Raw genomic sequence first — 21,309 nt, forward strand, 5'->3', positions numbered from 1 at the left:
TTTGAGAGGAAGATTTTTTTTAACATAGGAAGAATTTTTTTACGATTTTTTTTTTCTGAAGGAAGAATTTTTTTGAAGTGACTGTTGTGGGGAACTTTTTTTTTTCAATGGCATATTTGTTCTTAATATTTCAATACAAACACTATGTACAACTTGTTTGGCATCCAGAGTTCAGCTTGGCAAGCTGTGAAAGACTCTTGAAAACCATTTGGAAAAAAAGTTAGAGGAAATTTTTCTTTTTGGTGGAATACTTTATTTTGAGAGGAACATTTTTTTAACATAGGAAGAATTTTTTTACGATTTTTTTTTTCTGAAGGAAGAATTTTTTTGATGTGACTGTTGTAGGGAACTTTTTTTTTTTTCAAAGGCAAATGAAAACTGCTTCCAAAATGTTCTTAATATTTCAATACAAACACTATGTACAACTTGTTTGGCATCCTGAGTTCAGCTTGGAAAGCTGTGAAAGACTCTTGAAAACCATTTGGAAAAAAAGTTTGAGCAAAATCTTTCTTTTTGGTGGAAGATTATATTTTGAGAGGAAGATTTTTTTTAACAAAGGAAGAATTTTTTTTACGAATTTTTTTTTTTCTCAAGGATGAATTTTTTTGAGGTGACTGTTGTGGGGAACTTTTTTCTTTTCAATGGCATATGTGTTCTTAATATTTCAATACAAACACTATGTACAACTTGTTTGGCATCCTGAGTTCAGCTTGGCAATCTGTGAAAGACTCTTGAAAACCATTTGGAAAAAAAGTTTGGGCAAAATTTTTCTTTTTGGTGGAAGATTACATTTTGAGAGGAAGATTTTTTTTAACATAGGAAGAATTTTTTTACGAATTTTTTTTTTCTGAAGGAAGAATTTTTTTGAGATGAATGTTGTGGGGAACTTTCTTTTTTCAAAGGCAAATGAAAAATGCTTCCAAAAAGTTCTTAATATTTCAATACAAACACTATGTACAAGTGTACAAGTGTTTCAATTTCACTGAAAGCTGATGATAAAATTGACTTAAGATTTCAATGCAAATACTATATATAACTAGTTTAGCATGCTGAGTTCTGCTTGGCAAGCCATGAAAGACTCTTGAAAACCATTTGGAACAAAAGTTACAGCACATTTGAACAAAGTTGAAAATTAGCCTTATTTCAGTGAGAGCTGCAGAAAGAAGCAATAAAATTTCACTGAAAGCTGATGATAAAATTGACTTAAGATTTCAATGCAAATACTATATATAACTAGTTTAGCATGCTGAGTTCTGCTTGGCAAGCCATGAAAGACTCTTGAAAACCATTTGGAACAAAAGTTACAGCACATTTGAACAAAGTTGAAAATTAGCCTTATTTCAGTGAGAGCTGCAGAAAGAAGCAATAAAATTTCACTGAAAGCTGATGATAAAATTGACTTAAGATTTCAATGCAAATACTATATATAACTAGTTTAGCATGCTGAGTTCTGCTTGGCAAGCCATGAAAGACTCTTGAAAACCATTTGGAACAAAAGTTACAGCACATTTGAACAAAGTTGAAAATTAGCCTTATTTCAGTGAGAGCTGCAGAAAGAAGCAATAAAATTTCACTGAAAGCTGATGATAAAATTGACTTAATATTTCAATGCAAATACTATATATAACTAGTTTAGCATGCTGAGTTCTGCTTGGCAAGCCATGAAAGACTCTTGAAAACCATTTGGAACAAAAGTTACAGCACATTTGAACAAAGTTGAAAATTAGCCTTATTTCAGTGAGAGCTGCAGAAAGAAGCAATAAAATTTCACTGAAAGCTGATGATAAAATTGACTTAAGATTTCAATGCAAATACTATATATAACTAGTTTAGCATGCTGAGTTCTGCTTGGCAAGCCATGAAAGACTCTTGAAAACCATTTGGAACAAAAGTTACAGCACATTTGAACAAAGTTGAAAATTAGCCTTATTTCAGTGAGAGCTGCAGAAAGAAGCAATAAAATTTCACTGAAAGCTGATGATAAAATTGACTTAAGATTTCAATGCAAATACTATATATAACTAGTTTAGCATGCTGAGTTCTGCTTGGCAAGCCATGAAAGACTCTTGAAAACCATTTGGAACAAAAGTTACAGCACATTTGAACAAAGTTGAAAATTAGGCTTATTTCAGTGAGAGCTGCAGAAAGAAGCAATAAAATTTCACTCAAAGCTGATGATAAAATTGACTTAAGATTTCAATGCAAATACTATATATAACTAGTTTAGCATGCTGAGTTCTGCTTGGCAAGCCATGAAAGACTCTTGAAAACCATTTGGAACAAAAGTTACAGCACATTTGAACAAAGTTGAAAATTAGCCTTATTTCAGTGAGAGCTGCAGAAAGAAGCAATAAAATTTCACTGAAAGCTGATGATAAAATTGACTTAAGATTTCAATGCAAATACTATATATAACTATATAACCATGCTGAGTTCTGCTTGGCAAGCCATGAAAGACTCTTGAAAACCATTTGGAACAAAAGTTACAGCACATTTGAACAAAGTTGAAAATTAGCCTTATTTCAGTGAGAGCTGCAGAAAGAAGCAATAAAATTTCACTGAAAGCTGATGATAAAATTGACTTAAGATTTCAATGCAAATACTATATATAACTAGTTTAGCATGCTGAGTTCTGCTTGGCAAGCCATGAAAGACTCTTGAAAACCATTTGGAACAAAAGTTACAGCACATTTGAACAAAGTTGAAAATTAGCCTTATTTCAGTGAGAGCTGCAGAAAGAAGCATTACAATTTCACTGAAAGCTGAAAAAAAGTTTGAGCAAAATTTTTCTTTTTGGTGGAAGATTATATTTTGAGAGGAAGATTTCTTTTATCACAGGAAGATTTTTTTTATCGACATTGGTTTTTTTTGGAGGAAGAATTTTTTTTCGGTTGACAGTGGGAATTCTTTTTTTGAAGGCAAATGAAAACTGCTTCTAAAATCTGCTTTATATTTCAATGCAAATAATTGAAAGTACAACTTGTTTGGAATCCTGAGTTCAGCTTGGCAAGCTGTGAAATACTCTTGAAAACCATTTGGAAAAAAAGTTTGAGCAAAATTTTTCTTTTTGGTGGAAGACTATATTTTGAGACGAAGATTTTTTTTAACATAGGAAGAATTTTTTTTACGAATTTTTTTTTTCTGAAGGAAGAATTTTTTTGAGGTGACTGTTGTGGGGAACTTTTTTTTTTCAATGGCATATGAAAACTGCTACCGAAATGTTCTTATTGCAATGTTTGGCATCCTGAGTTCAGCTTGGCAAGCTGTGAAACACTCTTGAAAACCATTTGGAAAAAAAGTTTGGGCAAAATTTTCCTTTTTGGTGGAAGATTATATTTTGAGAGGAAGATTTTTTTTAACATAGGAAGAATTTTTTTACGATTTTTTTTTTTCTGAAGGAAGAATTTTTTTGAGGTGACTGTTGTGAACTTTTTTTTTTTTCAATGGCATATGAAAACTGCTACCGAAATGTTCTTCTTATTGCAATGTTTGGCATCCTGAGTTCAGCTTGGCAAGCTGTGAAACACTCTTGAAAACCATTTGGAAAAAAAGTTTGGGCAAAATTTTCCTTTTTGGTGGAAGATTATATTTTGAGAGGAAGATTTTTTTTAACATAGGAAGAATTTTTTTACGAATTTTTTTTTTCTGAAAGAAGAATTTTTTGAGGTGACTGTTGTGGGGAACTTTTTTTTTTCAATGGCATATGAAAACTGCTACCGAAATGTTCTTCTTATTGCAATGTTTGGAATCCTGAGTTCAGCTTGGCAAGCTGTGAAATACTCTTGAAAACCATTTGGAAAAAAAGTTTGAGCAAAATTTTTCTTTTTGGTGGAAGACTATATTTTGAGACGAAGATTTTTTTTAACATAGGAAGAATTTTTTTTACGAATTTTTTTTTTTCTGAAGGAAGAATTTTTTTGAGGTGACTGTTGTGGGGAACTTTTTTTTTTCAATGGCATATGAAAACTGCTATCGAAACGTTCTTCTTATTGCAATGTTTGGCATCCTGAGTTCAGCTTGGCAAGCTGTGAAACACTCTTGAAAACCATTTGGAAAAAAAGTTTGGGCAAAATTTTCCTTTTTGGTGGAAGATTATATTTTGAGATGAAGATTTTTTTTAACATAGGAAGAATTTTTTTACGATTTTTTTTTTCTGAAGGAAGAATTTTTTTGAGGTGACTTTTGTGGTGAACTTTTTTTTTTTTCAATGGCATATGAAAACTGCTACCGAAATGTTCTTCTTATTGCAATGTTTGGCATCCTGAGTTCAGCTTGGCAAGCTGTGAAACACTCTTGAAAACCATTTGGAAAAAAAGTTTAGGCAAAATTTTCCTTTTTGGTGGAAGATTATATTTTGAGAGGAACATTTTTTTTAACATAGGAAGAATTTTTTTACGATTTTTTTTTTCTGAAGGAAGAATTTTTTTGAGGTGACTGTTGTGGGGAACTTTTTTTTTTTTCAATGGCATATGAAAACTGCTACCGAAATGTTCTTCTTATTGCAATGTTTGGCATCCTGAGTTCAGCTTGGCAAGCTGTGAAACACTCTTGAAAACCATTTGGAAAAAAAGTTTGGGCAAAATTTTCCTTTTTGGTGGAAGATTATATTTTGAGAGGAACATTTTTTTTAACATAGGAAGAATTTTTTTACGATTTTTTTTTTCTGAAGGAAGAATTTTTTTGAGGTGACTGTTGTGGTGAACTTTTTTTTTTTTCAATGGCATATGAAAACTGCTACCGAAATGTTCTTCTTATTGCAATGTTTGGCATCCTGAGTTCAGCTTGGCAAGCTGTGAAACACTCTTGAAAACCATTTGGAAAAAAAGTTTGGGCAAAATTTTCCTTTTTGGTGGAAGATTATATTTTGAGATGAAGATTTTTTTTAACATAGGAAGAATTTTTTTACGAATTTTTTTTTTCTGAAGGAAGAATTTTTTTGAGGTGACTGTTGTGGGGAACTTTTTTTTTTCAATGGCATATGTTTTCTTAATATTTCAATACAAACACTATGTACAACTTGTTTGGCATCCTGAGTTCAGCTTGGTAATCTGTGAAAGACTTGAAAACCATTTGGAAAAAAAGTTTGGGCAAAATTTTTCTTTTTGGTGGAAGATTACATTTTGAGAGGAAGATTTTTTTTAACATAGGAAGAATTTTTTTACGATTTTTTTTTCTGAAGGAAGAATTTTTTTGAAGTGACTGTTGCGGGGAACTTTTTTTTTTCAATGGCATATTTGTTCTTAATATTTCAATACAAACACTATGTACAACTTGTTTGGCATCCAGAGTTCAGCTTGGCAAGCTGTGAAAGACTCTTGAAAACCATTTGGAAAAAAAGTTAGAGGAAATTTTTCTTTTTGGTGGAATACTATATTTTGAGAGGAACATTTTTTTAACATAGGAAGAATTTTTTTACGATTTTTTTTTTCTGAAGGAAGAATTTTTTTGGTGACTGTTGTAGGGAACTTTTTTTTTTTCAAAGGCAAATGAAAACTGCTTCCAAAATGTTCTTAATATTTCAATACAAACACTATGTACAACTTGTTTGGCATCCTGAGTTCAGCTTGGAAAGCTGTGAAAGACTCTTGAAAACCATTTGGAAAAAAAGTTTGACCAAAATTTTTCTTTTTGGTGGAAGATTATATTTTGAGAGGAAGATTTTTTTTAACAAAGGAAGAATTTTTTTTACGAATTTTTTTTTTTCTCAAGGATGAATTTTTTTGAGGTGAATGCTGTGGGGAACTTTTTTTTTTCAAAGGCAAATGAAAAATGCTTCCTAAAAGTTCTTAATATTTCAATACAAACACTATGTACAAGTGTACAAGTGTTTCAATTTCACTGAAAGCTGATGATAAAATTGACTTAAGATTTCAATGCAAATACTATATATAACTAGTTTAGCATGCTGAGTTCTGCTTGGCAAGCCATGAAAGACTCTTGAAAACCATTTGGAACAAAAGTTACAGCACATTTGAACAAAGTTGAAAATTAGCCTTATTTCAGTGAGAGCTGCAGAAAGAAGCAATAAAATTTCACTGAAAGCTGATGATAAAATTGACTTAAGATTTCAATGCAAATACTATATATAACTAGTTTAGCATGCTGAGTTCTGCTTGGCAAGCCATGAAAGACTCTTGAAAACCATTTGGAACAAAAGTTACAGCACATTTGAACAAAGTTGAAAATTAGCCTTATTTCAGTGAGAGCTGCAGAAAGAAGCAATAAAATTTCACTGAAAGCTGATGATAAAATTGACTTAAGATTTCAATGCAAATACTATATATAACTAGTTTAGCATGCTGAGTTCTGCTTGGCAAGCCATGAAAGACTCTTGAAAACCATTTGGAACAAAAGTTACAGCACATTTGAACAAAGTTGAAAATTAGCCTTATTTCAGTGAGAGCTGCAGAAAGAAGCAATAAAATTTCACTGAAAGCTGATGATAAAATTGACTTAAGATTTCAATGCAAATACTATATATAACTAGTTTAGCATGCTGAGTTCTGCTTGGCAAGCCATGAAAGACTCTTGAAAACCATTTGGAACAAAAGTTACAGCACATTTGAACAAAGTTGAAAATTAGCCTTATTTCAGTGAGAGCTGCAGAAAGAAGCAATAAAATTTCACTGAAAGCTGATGATAAAATTGACTTAAGATTTCAATGCAAATACTATATATAACTAGTTTAGCATGCTGAGTTCTGCTTGGCAAGCCATGAAAGACTCTTGAAAACCATTTGGAACAAAAGTTACAGCACATTTGAACAAAGTTGAAAATTAGCCTTATTTCAGTGAGAGCTGCAGAAAGAAGCAATAAAATTTCACTGAAAGCTGATGATAAAATTGACTTAAGATTTCAATGCAAATACTATATATAACTAGTTTAGCATGCTGAGTTCTGCTTGGCAAGCCATGAAAGACTCTTGAAAACCATTTGGAACAAAAGTTACAGCACATTTGAACAAAGTTGAAAATTAGCCTTATTTCAGTGAGAGCTGCAGAAAGAAGCAATAAAATTTCACTGAAAGCTGATGATAAAATTGACTTAAGATTTCAATGCAAATACTATATATAACTAGTTTAGCATGCTGAGTTCTGCTTGGCAAGCCATGAAAGACTCTTGAAAACCATTTGGAACAAAAGTTACAGCACATTTGAACAAAGTTGAAAATTAGGCTTATTTCAGTGAGAGCTGCAGAAAGAAGCAATAAAATTTCACTCAAAGCTGATGATAAAATTGACTTAAGATTTCAATGCAAATACTATATATAACTAGTTTAGCATGCTGAGTTCTGCTTGGCAAGCCATGAAAGACTCTTGAAAACCATTTGGAACAAAAGTTACAGCACATTTGAACAAAGTTGAAAATTAGCCTTATTTCAGTGAGAGCTGCAGAAAGAAGCAATAAAATTTCACTGAAAGCTGATGATAAAATTGACTTAAGATTTCAATGCAAATACTATATATAACTATATAACCATGCTGAGTTCTGCTTGGCAAGCCATGAAAGACTCTTGAAAACCATTTGGAACAAAAGTTACAGCACATTTGAACAAAGTTGAAAATTAGCCTTATTTCAGTGAGAGCTGCAGAAAGAAGCAATAAAATTTCACTGAAAGCTGATGATAAAATTGACTTAAGATTTCAATGCAAATACTATATATAACTAGTTTAGCATGCTGAGTTCTGCTTGGCAAGCCATGAAAGACTCTTGAAAACCATTTGGAACAAAAGTTACAGCACATTTGAACAAAGTTGAAAATTAGCCTTATTTCAGTGAGAGCTGCAGAAAGAAGCATTACAATTTCACTGAAAGCTGAAAAAAAGTTTGAGCAAAATTTTTCTTTTTGGTGGAAGATTATATTTTGAGAGGAAGATTTCTTTTATCACAGGAAGATTTTTTTTATCGACATTGGTTTTTTTTGGAGGAAGAATTTTTTTTCGGTTGACAGTGGGAATTCTTTTTTTGAAGGCAAATGAAAACTGCTTCTAAAATCTGCTTTATATTTCAATGCAAATAATTGAAAGTACAACTTGTTTGGAATCCTGAGTTCAGCTTGGCAAGCTGTGAAATACTCTTGAAAACCATTTGGAAAAAAAGTTTGAGCAAAATTTTTCTTTTTGGTGGAAGACTATATTTTGAGACGAAGATTTTTTTTAACATAGGAAGAATTTTTTTTACGAATTTTTTTTTTCTGAAGGAAGAATTTTTTTGAGGTGACTGTTGTTGTGAACTTTTTTTTTTTTCAATGGCATATGAAAACTGCTATCGAAATGTTCTTATTGCAATGTTTGGCATCCTGAGTTCAGCTTGGCAAGCTGTGAAACACTCTTGAAAACCATTTGGAAAAAAAGTTTGGGCAAAATTTTCCTTTTTGGTGGAAGATTATATTTTGAGAGGAACATTTTTTTTAACATAGGAAGAATTTTTTTACGATTTTTTTTTTTCTGAAGGAAGAATTTTTTTGAGGTGACTGTTGTGAACTTTTTTTTTTTTCAATGGCATATGAAAACTGCTACCGAAATGTTCTTCTTATTGCAATGTTTGGCATCCTGAGTTCAGCTTGGCAAGCTGTGAAACACTCTTGAAAACCATTTGGAAAAAAAGTTTGGGCAAAATTTTCCTTTTTGGTGGAAGATTATATTTTGAGAGGAAGATTTTTTTTAACATAGGAAGAATTTTTTTACGAATTTTTTTTTTCTGAAAGAAGAATTTTTTGAGGTGACTGTTGTGGGGAACTTTTTTTTTTCAATGGCATATGAAAACTGCTACCGAAATGTTCTTCTTATTGCAATGTTTGGAATCCTGAGTTCAGCTTGGCAAGCTGTGAAATACTCTTGAAAACCATTTGGAAAAAAAGTTTGAGCAAAATTTTTCTTTTTGGTGGAAGACTATATTTTGAGAGGAAGATTTTTTTTAACATAGGAAGAATTTTTTTTACGAATTTTTTTTTTTCTGAAGGAAGAATTTTTTTGAGGTGACTGTTGTGGGGAACTTTTTTTTTTCAATGGCATATGAAAACTGCTATCGAAACGTTCTTCTTATTGCAATGTTTGGCATCCTGAGTTCAGCTTGGCAAGCTGTGAAACACTCTTGAAAACCATTTGGAAAAAAAGTTTGGGCAAAATTTTCCTTTTTGGTGGAAGATTATATTTTGAGATGAAGATTTTTTTTAACATAGGAAGAATTTTTTTACGATTTTTTTTTTCTGAAGGAAGAATTTTTTTGAGGTGACTTTTGTGGTGAACTTTTTTTTTTTTCAATGGCATATGAAAACTGCTACCGAAATGTTCTTCTTATTGCAATGTTTGGCATCCTGAGTTCAGCTTGGCAAGCTGTGAAACACTCTTGAAAACCATTTGGAAAAAAAGTTTGGGCAAAATTTTCCTTTTTGGTGGAAGATTATATTTTGAGAGGAACATTTTTTTTAACATAGGAAGAATTTTTTTACGATTTTTTTTTTCTGAAGGAAGAATTTTTTTGAGGTGACTGTTGTGGTGAACTTTTTTTTTTTTCAATGGCATATGAAAACTGCTACCGAAATGTTCTTCTTATTGCAATGTTTGGCATCCTGAGTTCAGCTTGGCAAGCTGTGAAACACTCTTGAAAACCATTTGGAAAAAAAGTTTGGGCAAAATTTTCCTTTTTGGTGGAAGATTATATTTTGAGATGAAGATTTTTTTTAACATAGGAAGAATTTTTTTACGATTTTTTTTTTTCTGAAGGAAGAATTTTTTTGAGGTGACTGTTGTGAACTTTTTTTTTTTTCAATGGCATATGAAAACTGCTACCGAAATGTTCTTCTTATTGCAATGTTTGGCATCCTGAGTTCAGCTTGGCAAGCTGTGAAACACTCTTGAAAACCATTTGGAAAAAAAGTTTGGGCAAAATTTTCCTTTTTGGTGGAAGATTATATTTTGAGAGGAAGATTTTTTTTAACATAGGAAGAATTTTTTTACGAATTTTTTTTTTCTGAAAGAAGAATTTTTTTGAGGTGACTTGTGGGGAACTTTTTTTTTTCAATGGCATATGAAAACTGCTATCGAAACGTTCTTCTTATTGCAATGTTTGGAATCCTGAGTTCAGCTTGGCAAGCTGTGAAATACTCTTGAAAACCATTTGGAAAAAAAGTTTTAGCAACATTTTTCTTTTTGGTGGAAGATTATATTTTGAGAGGAAGTTTTTTTTTAAAATAGGAAGAATTTTTTTACGATTTTTTTTTTCTGAAGGAAGAATTTTTTTGAGGTGACTGTTGTGGGGAACTTTTTTCTTTTCAATGGCATATGTTTTCTTAATATTTCAATACAAACACTATGTACAACTTGTTTGGCATCCTGAGTTCAGCTTGGCAATCTGTGAAAGACTTGAAAACCATTTGGAAAAAAAGTTTGGGCAAAATTTTTCTTTTTGGTGGAAGATTACATTTTGAGAGGAAGATTTTTTTTAACATAGGAAGAATTTTTTTACGATTTTTTTTTTCTGAAGGAAGAATTTTTTTGAAGTGAATGTTGTGGGGAACTTTTTTTTTTCAATGGCATATTTGTTCTTAATATTTCAATACAAACACTATGTACAACTTGTTTGGCATCCAGAGTTCAGCTTGGCAAGCTGTGAAACACTCTTGAAAACCATTTGGAAAAAAAGTTTGGGCAAAATTTTCCTTTTTGGTGGAAGATTATATTTTGAGAGGAACATTTTTTTTAACATAGGAAGAATTTTTTTACGATTTTTTTTTTCTGAAGGAAGAATTTTTTTGAGGTGACTGTTGTGGTGAACTTTTTTTTTTTTCAATGGCATATGAAAACTGCTACCGAAATGTTCTTCTTATTGCAATGTTTGGCATCCTGAGTTCAGCTTGGCAAGCTGTGAAACACTCTTGAAAACCATTTGGAAAAAAAGTTTGGGCAAAATTTTCCTTTTTGGTGGAAGATTATATTTTGAGATGAAGATTTTTTTTAACATAGGAAGAATTTTTTTACGATTTTTTTTTTTCTGAAGGAAGAATTTTTTTGAGGTGACTTGTGAACTTTTTTTTTTTTCAATGGCATATGAAAACTGCTACCGAAATGTTCTTCTTATTGCAATGTTTGGCATCCTGAGTTCAGCTTGGCAAGCTGTGAAACACTCTTGAAAACCATTTGGAAAAAAAGTTTGGGCAAAATTCTCCTTTTTGGTGGAAGATTATATTTTGAGAGGAAGATTTTTTTTAACATAGGAAGATTTTTTTAAGAATTTTTTTTTTCTGAAAGAAGAATTTTTTTGAGGTGACTGTTGTGGGGAACTTTTTTTTTTCAATGGCATATGAAAACTGCTATCGAAACGTCCTTCTTATTGCAATGTTTGGAATCCTGAGTTCAGCTTGGCAAGCTGTGAAATACTTTTGAAAACCATTTGGAAAAAAAGTTTTAGCAACATTTTTCTTTTTGGTGGAAGATTATATTTTGAGAGGAAGATTTTTTTTAACATAGGAAGAATTTTTTTACGATTTTTTTTTTCTGAAGGAAGAATTTTTTTGAGGTGACTGTTGTGGGGAACTTTTTTCTTTTCAATGGCATATGTTTTCTTAATATTTCAATACAAACACTATGTACAACTTGTTTGGCATCCTGAGTTCAGCTTGGCAATCTGTGAAAGACTTGAAAACCATTTGGAAAAAAAGTTTGGGCAAAATTTTTCTTTTTGGTGGAAGATTACATTTTGAGAGGAAGATTTTTTTTAACATAGGAAGAATTTTTTTACGATTTTTTTTTTCTGAAGGAAGAATTTTTTTGAAGTGACTGTTGTGGGGAACTTTTTTTTTTCAATGGCATATTTGTTCTTAATATTTCAATACAAACACTATGTACAACTTGTTTGGCATCCAGAGTTCAGCTTGGCAAGCTGTGAAAGACTCTTGAAAACCATTTGGAAAAAAAGTTAGAGGAAATTTTTCTTTTTGGTGGAATACTATATTTTGAGAGGAACATTTTTTTAACATAGGAAGAATTTTTTTACGATTTTTTTTTTCTGAAGGAAGAATTTTTTTGATGTGACTGTTGTAGGGAACTTTTTTTTTTTTCAAAGGCAAATGAAAACTGCTTCCAAAATGTTCTTAATATTTCAATACAAACACTATGTACAACTTGTTTGGCATCCTGAGTTCAGCTTGGAAAGCTGTGAAAGACTCTTGAAAACCATTTGGAAAAAAAGTTTGAGCAAAATTTTTCTTTTTGGTGGAAGATTATATTTTGAGAGGAAGATTTTTTTTAACAAAGGAAGAATTTTTTTTACGAATTTTTTTTTTTCTCAAGGATGAATTTTTTTGAGGTGACTGTTGTGGGGAACTTTTTTCTTTTCAATGGCATATGTGTTCTTAATATTTCAATACAAACACTATGTACAACTTGTTTGGCATCCTGAGTTCAGCTTGGCAATCTGTGAAAGACTCTTGAAAACCATTTGGAAAAAAAGTTTGGGCAAAATTTTTCTTTTTGGTGGAAGATTACATTTTGAGAGGAAGATTTTTTTTAACATAGGAAGAATTTTTTTACGAATTTTTTTTTTCTGAAGGAAGAATTTTTTTGAGATGAATGTTGTGGGGAACTTTCTTTTTTCAAAGGCAAATGAAAAATGCTTCCAAAAAGTTCTTAATATTTCAATACAAACACTATGTACAAGTGTACAAGTGTTTCAATTTCACTGAAAGCTGATGATAAAATTGACTTAAGATTTCAATGCAAATACTATATATAACTAGTTTAGCATGCTGAGTTCTGCTTGGCAAGCCATGAAAGACTCTTGAAAACCATTTGGAACAAAAGTTACAGCACATTTGAACAAAGTTGAAAATTAGCCTTATTTCAGTGAGAGCTGCAGAAAGAAGCAATAAAATTTCACTGAAAGCTGATGATAAAATTGACTTAAGATTTCAATGCAAATACTATATATAACTAGTTTAGCATGCTGAGTTCTGCTTGGCAAGCCATGAAAGACTCTTGAAAACCATTTGGAACAAAAGTTACAGCACATTTGAACAAAGTTGAAAATTAGCCTTATTTCAGTGAGAGCTGCAGAAAGAAGCAATAAAATTTCACTCAAAGCTGATGATAAAATTGACTTAAGATTTCAATGCAAATACTATATATAACTAGTTTAGCATGCTGAGTTCTGCTTGGCAAGCCATGAAAGACTCTTGAAAACCATTTGGAACAAAAGTTACAACACATTTGAACAAAGTTGAAAATTAGCCTTATTTCAGTGAGAGCTGCAGAAAGAAGCAATAAAATTTCACTGAGAGCTGATGATAAAATTGACTTAATATTTCAATGCAAATACTATATATAACTAGTTTAGCATGCTGAGTTCTGCTTGGCAAGCCATGAAAGACTCTTGAAAACCATTTGAAACAAAAGTTACAGCACATTTGAACAAAGTTGAAAATTAGCCTTATTTCAGTGAGAGCTGCAGAAAGAAGCAATAAAATTTCACTGAAAGCTGATGATAAAATTGACTTAAGATTTCAATGCAAATACTATATATAACTAGTTTAGCATGCTGAGTTCTGCTTGGCAAGCCATGAAAGACTCTTGAAAACCATTTGGAACAAAAGTTACAGCACATTTGAACAAAGTTGAAAATTAGCCTTATTTCAGTGAGAGCTGCAGAAAGAAGCAATAAAATTTCACTGAAAGCTGATGATAAAATTGACTTAAGATTTCAATGCAAATACTATATATAACTAGTTTAGCATGCTGAGTTCTGCTTGGCAAGCCATGAAAGACTCTTGAAAACCATTTGGAACAAAAGTTACAGCACATTTGAACAAAGTTGAAAATTAGGCTTATTTCAGTGAGAGCTGCAGAAAGAAGCAATAAAATTTCACTGAAAGCTGATGATAAAATTGACTTAAGATTTCAATGCAAATACTATATATAACTAGTTTAGCATGCTGAGTTCTGCTTGGCAAGCCATGAAAGACTCTTGAAAACCATTTGGAACAAAAGTTACAGCACATTTGAACAAAGTTGAAAATTAGCCTTATTTCAGTGAGAGCTGCAGAAAGAAGCAATAAAATTTCACTGAAAGCTGATGATAAAATTGACTTAAGATTTCAATGCAAATACTATATATAACTAGTTTAGCATGCTGAGTTCTGCTTGGCAAGCCATGAAAGACTCTTGAAAACCATTTGGAACAAAAGTTACAGCACATTTGAACAAAGTTGAAAATTAGGCTTATTTCAGTGAGAGCTGCAGAAAGAAGCAATAAAATTTCACTCAAAGCTGATGATAAAATTGACTTAAGATTTCAATGCAAATACTATATATAACAAGTTTAACATGCTGAGTTCTGCTTGGCAAGCCATGAAAGACTCTTGAAAACCATTTGGAACAAAAGTTACAGCACATTTGAACAAAGTTGAAAATTAGCCTTATTTCAGTGAGAGCTGCAGAAAGAAGCAATAAAATTTCACTGAAAGCTGATGATAAAATTGACTTAAGATTTCAAAGCAAATACTATATATAACTAGTTTAGCATGCTGAGTTCTGCTTGGCAAGCCATGAAAGACTCTTGAAAACCATTTGGAACAAAAGTTACAGCACATTTGAACAAAGTTGAAAATTAGCCTTATTTCAGTGAGAGCTGCAGAAAGAAGCAATAAAATTTCACTGAAAGCTGATGATAAAATTGACTTAAGATTTCAATGCAAATACTATATATAACTAGTTTAGCATGCTGAGTTCTGCTTGGCAAGCCATGAAAGACTCTTGAAAACCATTTGGAACAAAAGTTACAGCACATTTGAACAAAGTTGAAAATTAGGCTTATTTCAGTGAGAGCTGCAGAAAGAAGCAATAAAATTTCACTCAAAGCTGATGATAAAATTGACTTAAGATTTCAATGCAAATACTATATATAACTAGTTTAACATGCTGAGTTCTGCTTGGCAAGCCATGAAAGACTCTTGAAAACCATTTGGAACAAAAGTTACAGCACATTTGAACAAAGTTGAAAATTAGCCTTATTTCAGTGAGAGCTGCAGAAAGAAGCAATAAAATTTCACTGAAAGCTGATGATAAAATTGACTTAAGATTTCAAAGCAAATACTATATATAACTAGTTTAGCATGCTGAGTTCTGCTTGGCAAGCCATGAAAGACTCTTGAAAACCATTTGGAACAAAAGTTACAGCACATTTGAACAAAGTTGAAAATTAGCCTTATTTCAGTGAGAGCTGCAGAAAGAAGCAATAAAATTTCACTGAGAGCTGATGATAAAATTGACTTAATATTTCAATGCAAATACTATATATAACTAGTTTAGCATGCTGAGTTCTGCTTGGCAAGCCATGAAAGACTCTTGAAAACCATTTGGAACAAAAGTTACAGCACATTTGAACAAAGTTGAAAATTAGCCTTATTTCAGTGAGAGCTGCAGAAAGAAGCAATAAAATTTCACTGAAAGCTGATGATAAAATTGACTTAATATTTCAATGCAAATACTATATATAACTAGTTTAGCATGCTGAGTTCTGCTTGGCAAGCCATGAAAGACTCTTGAAAACCATTTGGAACAAAAGTTACAGCACATTTGAACAAAGTTGAAAATTAGCCTTATTTCAGTGAGAGCTGCAGAAAGAAGCAATAAAATTTCACTGAAAGCTGATGATAAAATTGACTTAAGATTTCAATGCAAATACTATATATAACTAGTTTAGCATGCTGAGTTCTGCTTGGCAAGCCATGAAAGACTCTTGAAAACCATTTGGAACAAAAGTTACAACACATTTGAACAAAGTTGAAAATTAGCCTTATTTCAGTGAGAGCTGCAGAAAGAAGCAATAAAATTTCACTGAGAGCTGATGATAAAATTGACTTAATATTTCAATGCAAATACTATATATAACTAGTTTAGCATGCTGAGTTCTGCTTGGCAAGCCATGAAAGACTCTTGAAAACCATTTGAAACAAAAGTTACAGCACATTTGAACAAAGTTGAAAATTAGCCTTATTTCAGTGAGAGCTGCAGAAAGAAGCAATAAAATTTCACTGAAAGCTGATGATAAAATTGACTTAAGATTTCAATGCAAATACTATATATAACTAGTTTAGCATGCTGAGTTCTGCTTGGCAAGCCATGAAAGACTCTTGAAAACCATTTGGAACAAAAGTTACAGCACATTTGAACAAAGTTGAAAATTAGCCTTATTTCAGTGAGAGCTGCAGAAAGAAGCAATAAAATTTCACTGAAAGCTGATGATAAAATTGACTTAAGATTTCAATGCAAATACTATATATAACTAGTTTAGCATGCTGAGTTCTGCTTGGCAAGCCATGAAAGACTCTTGAAAACCATTTGGAACAAAAGTTACAGCACATTTGAACAAAGTTGAAAATTAGGCTTATTTCAGTGAGAGCTGCAGAAAGAAGCAATAAAATTTCACTGAAAGCTGATGATAAAATTGACTTAAGATTTCAATGCAAATACTATATATAACTAGTTTAGCATGCTGAGTTCTGCTTGGCAAGCCATGAAAGACTCTTGAAAACCATTTGGAACAAAAGTTACAGCACATTTGAACAAAGTTGAAAATTAGCCTTATTTCAGTGAGAGCTGCAGAAAGAAGCAATAAAATTTCACTGAAAGCTGATGATAAAATTGACTTAAGATTTCAATGCAAATACTATATATAACTAGTTTAGCATGCTGAGTTCTGCTTGGCAAGCCATGAAAGACTCTTGAAAACCATTTGGAACAAAAGTTACAGCACATTTGAACAAAGTTGAAAATTAGGCTTATTTCAGTGAGAGCTGCAGAAAGAAGCAATAAAATTTCACTGAAAGCTGATGATAAAATTGACTTAAGATTTCAATGCAAATACTATATATAACTAGTTTAGCATGCTGAGTTCTGCTTGGCAAGCCATGAAAGACTCTTGAAAACCATTTGGAACAAAAGTTACAGCACATTTGAACAAAGTTGAAAATTAGGCTTATTTCAGTGAGAGCTGCAGAAAGAAGCAATAAAATTTCACTCAAAGCTGATGATAAAATTGACTTAAGATTTCAATGCAAATACTATATATAACTAGTTTAGCATGCTGAGTTCTGCTTGGCAAGCCATGAAAGACTCTTGAAAACCATTTGGAACAAAAGTTACAGCACATTTGAACAAAGTTGAAAATTAGCCTTATTTCAGTGAGAGCTGCAGAAAGAAGCAATAAAATTTCACTGAAAGCTGATGATAAAATTGACTTAAGATTTCAATGCAAATACTATATATAACTATATAACCATGCTGAGTTCTGCTTGGCAAGCCATGAAAGACTCTTGAAAACCATTTGGAACAAAAGTTACAGCACATTTGAACAAAGTTGAAAATTAGCCTTATTTCAGTGAGAGCTGCAGAAAGAAGCAATAAAATTTCACTGAAAGCTGATGATAAAATTGACTTAAGATTTCAATGCAAATACTATATATAACTAGTTTAGCATGCTGAGTTCTGCTTGGCAAGCCATGAAAGACTCTTGAAAACCATTTGGAACAAAAGTTACAGCACATTTGAACAAAGTTGAAAATTAGCCTTATTTCAGTGAGAGCTGCAGAAAGAAGCAATACAATTTCACTGAAAGCTGAAAAAAAGTTTGAGCAAAATTTTTCTTTTTGGTGGAAGATTATATTTTGAGAGGAAGATTTCTTTTATCACAGGAAGATTTTTTTTATCGACATTGGTTTTTTTTGGAGGAAGAATTTTTTTTCGGTTGACAGTGGGAATTCTTTTTTTGAAGGCAAATGAAAACTGCTTCTGAAATCTGCTTTATATTTCAATGCAAATAATTGAAAGTACAACTTGTTTGGAATCCTGAGTTCAGCTTGGCAAGCTGTGAAATACTCTTGAAAACCATTTGGAAAAAAAGTTTGAGCAAAATTTTTCTTTTTGGTGGAAGACTATATTTTGAGACGAAGATTTTTTTTAACAAAGGAAGAATTTTTTTTACGAATTTTTTTTTTCTGAAGGAAGAATTTTTTTGAGGTGACTGTTGTGAACTTTTTTTTTTTTCAATGGCATATGAAAACTGCTATCGAAATGTTCTTATTGCAATGTTTGGCATCCTGAGTTCAGCTTGGCAAGCTGTGAAACACTCTTGAAAACCATTTGGAAAAAAAGTTTGGGCAAAATTTTCCTTTTTGGTGGAAGATTATATTTTGAGAGGAACATTTTTTTTAACATAGGAAGAATTTTTTTACGATTTTTTTTTTTCTGAAGGAAGAATTTTTTTGAGGTGACTGTTGTGAACTTTTTTTTTTTTCAATGGCATATGAAAACTGCTACCGAAATGTTCTTCTTATTGCAATGTTTGGCATCCTGAGTTCAGCTTGGCAAGCTGTGAAACACTCTTGAAAACCATTTGGAAAAAAAGTTTGGGCAAAATTTTCCTTTTTGGTGGAAGATTATATTTTGAGAGGAAGATTTTTTTTAACATAGGAAGAATTTTTTTACGAATTTTTTTTTTCTGAAAGAAGAATTTTTTGAGGTGACTGTTGTGGGGAACTTTTTTTTTTCAATGGCATATGAAAACTGCTACCGAAATGTTCTTCTTATTGCAATGTTTGGAATCCTGAGTTCAGCTTGGCAAGCTGTGAAATACTCTTGAAAACCATTTGGAAAAAAAGTTTGAGCAAAATTTTTCTTTTTGGTGGAAGACTATATTTTGAGACGAAGATTTTTTTTAACATAGGAAGAATTTTTTTTACGAATTTTTTTTTTTCTGAAGGAAGAATTTTTTTGAGGTGACTGTTGTGGGGAACTTTTTTTTTTCAATGGCATATGAAAACTGCTATCGAAACGTTCTTCTTATTGCAATGTTTGGCATCCTGAGTTCAGCTTGGCAAGCTGTGAAACACTCTTGAAAACCATTTGGAAAAAAAGTTTGGGCAAAATTTTCCTTTTTGGTGGAAGATTATATTTTGAGATGAAGATTTTTTTTAACATAGGAAGAATTTTTTTACGATTTTTTTTTTCTGAAGGAAGAATTTTTTTGAGGTGACTTTTGTGGTGAACTTTTTTTTTTTTCAATGGCATATGAAAACTGCTACCGAAATGTTCTTCTTATTGCAATGTTTGGCATCCTGAGTTCAGCTTGGCAAGCTGTGAAACACTCTTGAAAACCATTTGGAAAAAAAGTTTGGGCAAAATTTTCCTTTTTGGTGGAAGATTATATTTTGAGAGGAACATTTTTTTTAACATAGGAAGAATTTTTTTACGATTTTTTTTTTCTGAAGGAAGAATTTTTTTGAGGTGACTGTTGTGGTGAACTTTTTTTTTTTTCAATGGCATATGAAAACTGCTACCGAAATGTTCTTCTTATTGCAATGTTTGGCATCCTGAGTTCAGCTTGGCAAGCTGTGAAACACTCTTGAAAACCATTTGGAAAAAAAGTTTGGGCAAAATTTTCCTTTTTGGTGGAAGATTATATTTTGAGATGAAGATTTTTTTTAACATAGGAAGAATTTTTTTACGATTTTTTTTTTTCTGAAGGAAGAATTTTTTTGAGGTGACTGTTGTGAACTTTTTTTTTTTTCAATGGCATATGAAAACTGCTACCGAAATGTTCTTCTTATTGCAATGTTTGGCATCCTGAGTTCAGCTTGGCAAGCTGTGAAACACTCTTGAAAACCATTTGGAAAAAAAGTTTGGGCAAAATTTTCCTTTTTGGTGGAAGATTATATTTTGAGAGGAAGATTTTTTTTAACATAGGAAGAATTTTTTTACGAATTTTTTTTTTCTGAAAGAAGAATTTTTTTGAGGTGACTTGTGGGGAACTTTTTTTTTTCAATGGCATATGAAAACTGCTATCGAAACGTTCTTCTTATTGCAATGTTTGGAATCCTGAGTTCAGCTTGGCAAGCTGTGAAATACTCTTGAAAACCATTTGGAAAAAAAGTTTTAGCAACATTTTTCTTTTTGGTGGAAGATTATATTTTGAGAGGAAGTTTTTTTTTAAAATAGGAAGAATTTTTTTACGATTTTTTTTTTCTGAAGGAAGAATTTTTTTGAGGTGACTGTTGTGGGGAACTTTTTTCTTTTCAATGGCATATGTTTTCTTAATATTTCAATACAAACACTATGTACAACTTGTTTGGCATCCTGAGTTCAGCATGGCAAGCTGTGAAACACTCTTGAAAACCATTTGGAAAAAAAGTTTGTGCAAAATTTTCCTTTTTGGTGGAAGATTATATTTTGAGAGGAAAATTTTTTTTAACAGGAAAATTTTTTTTACGATTTTTTTTTTCTGAAGGAAGAATTTTTTTGAGGTGACTGTTGTGAACTTTTTTTTTTCAATGGCATATGAAAACTGCTACCGAAATGTTCTTCTTATTGCAATGTTTGGAATCCTGAGTTCAGCTTGGCAAGCTGTGAAATACTCTTGAAAACCATTTGGAAAAAAAGTTTGAGCAAAATTTTTCTTTTTGGTGGAAGACTATATTTTGAGACGAAGATTTTTTTTAACATAGGAAGAATTTTTTTTACGAATTTTTTTTTTCTGAAGGAAGAATTTTTTTGAGGTGACTGTTGTGGGGAACTTTTTTTTTTCAATGGCATATGAAAACTGCTATCGAAACGTTCTTCTTATTGCAATGTTTGGCATCCTGAGTTCAGCTTGGCAAGCTGTGAAACACTCTTGAAAACCATTTGGAAAAAAAGTTTGGGCAAAATTTTCCTTTTTGGTGGAAGATTATATTTTGAGATGAAGATTTTTTTTAACATAGGAAGAATTTTTTTACGATTTTTTTTTTCTGAAGGAAGAATTTTTTTGAGGTGACTTTAGTGGTGAACTTTTTTTTTTTTCAATGGCATATGAAAACTGCTACCGAAATGTTCTTCTTATTGCAATGTTTGGCATCCTGAGTTCAGCTTGGCAAGCTGTGAAACACTCTTGAAAACCATTTGGAAAAAAAGTTTGGGCAAAATTTTCCTTTTTGGTGGAAGATTATATTTTGAGAGGAACATTTTTTTTAACATAGGAAGAATTTTTTTACGATTTTTTTTTTCTGAAGGAAGAATTTTTTTGAGGTGACTGTTGTGGTGAACTTTTTTTTTTTTCAATGGCATATGAAAACTGCTACCGAAATGTTCTTCTTATTGCAATGTTTGGCATCCTGAGTTCAGCTTGGCAAGCTGTGAAACACTCTTGAAAACCATTTGGAAAAAAAGTTTGGGCAAAATTTTCCTTTTTGGTGGAAGATTATATTTTGAGATGAAGATTTTTTTTAACATAGGAAGAATTTTTTTACGATTTTTTTTTTTCTGAAGGAAGAATTTTTTTGAG

The sequence above is a fragment of the Ammodytes marinus genome (genome assembly GCF_949987685.1).
Source record: "Ammodytes marinus genome assembly, chromosome: 22".
In the NCBI taxonomy this organism is placed as follows: Eukaryota; Metazoa; Chordata; class Actinopteri; order Uranoscopiformes; family Ammodytidae; genus Ammodytes; species Ammodytes marinus.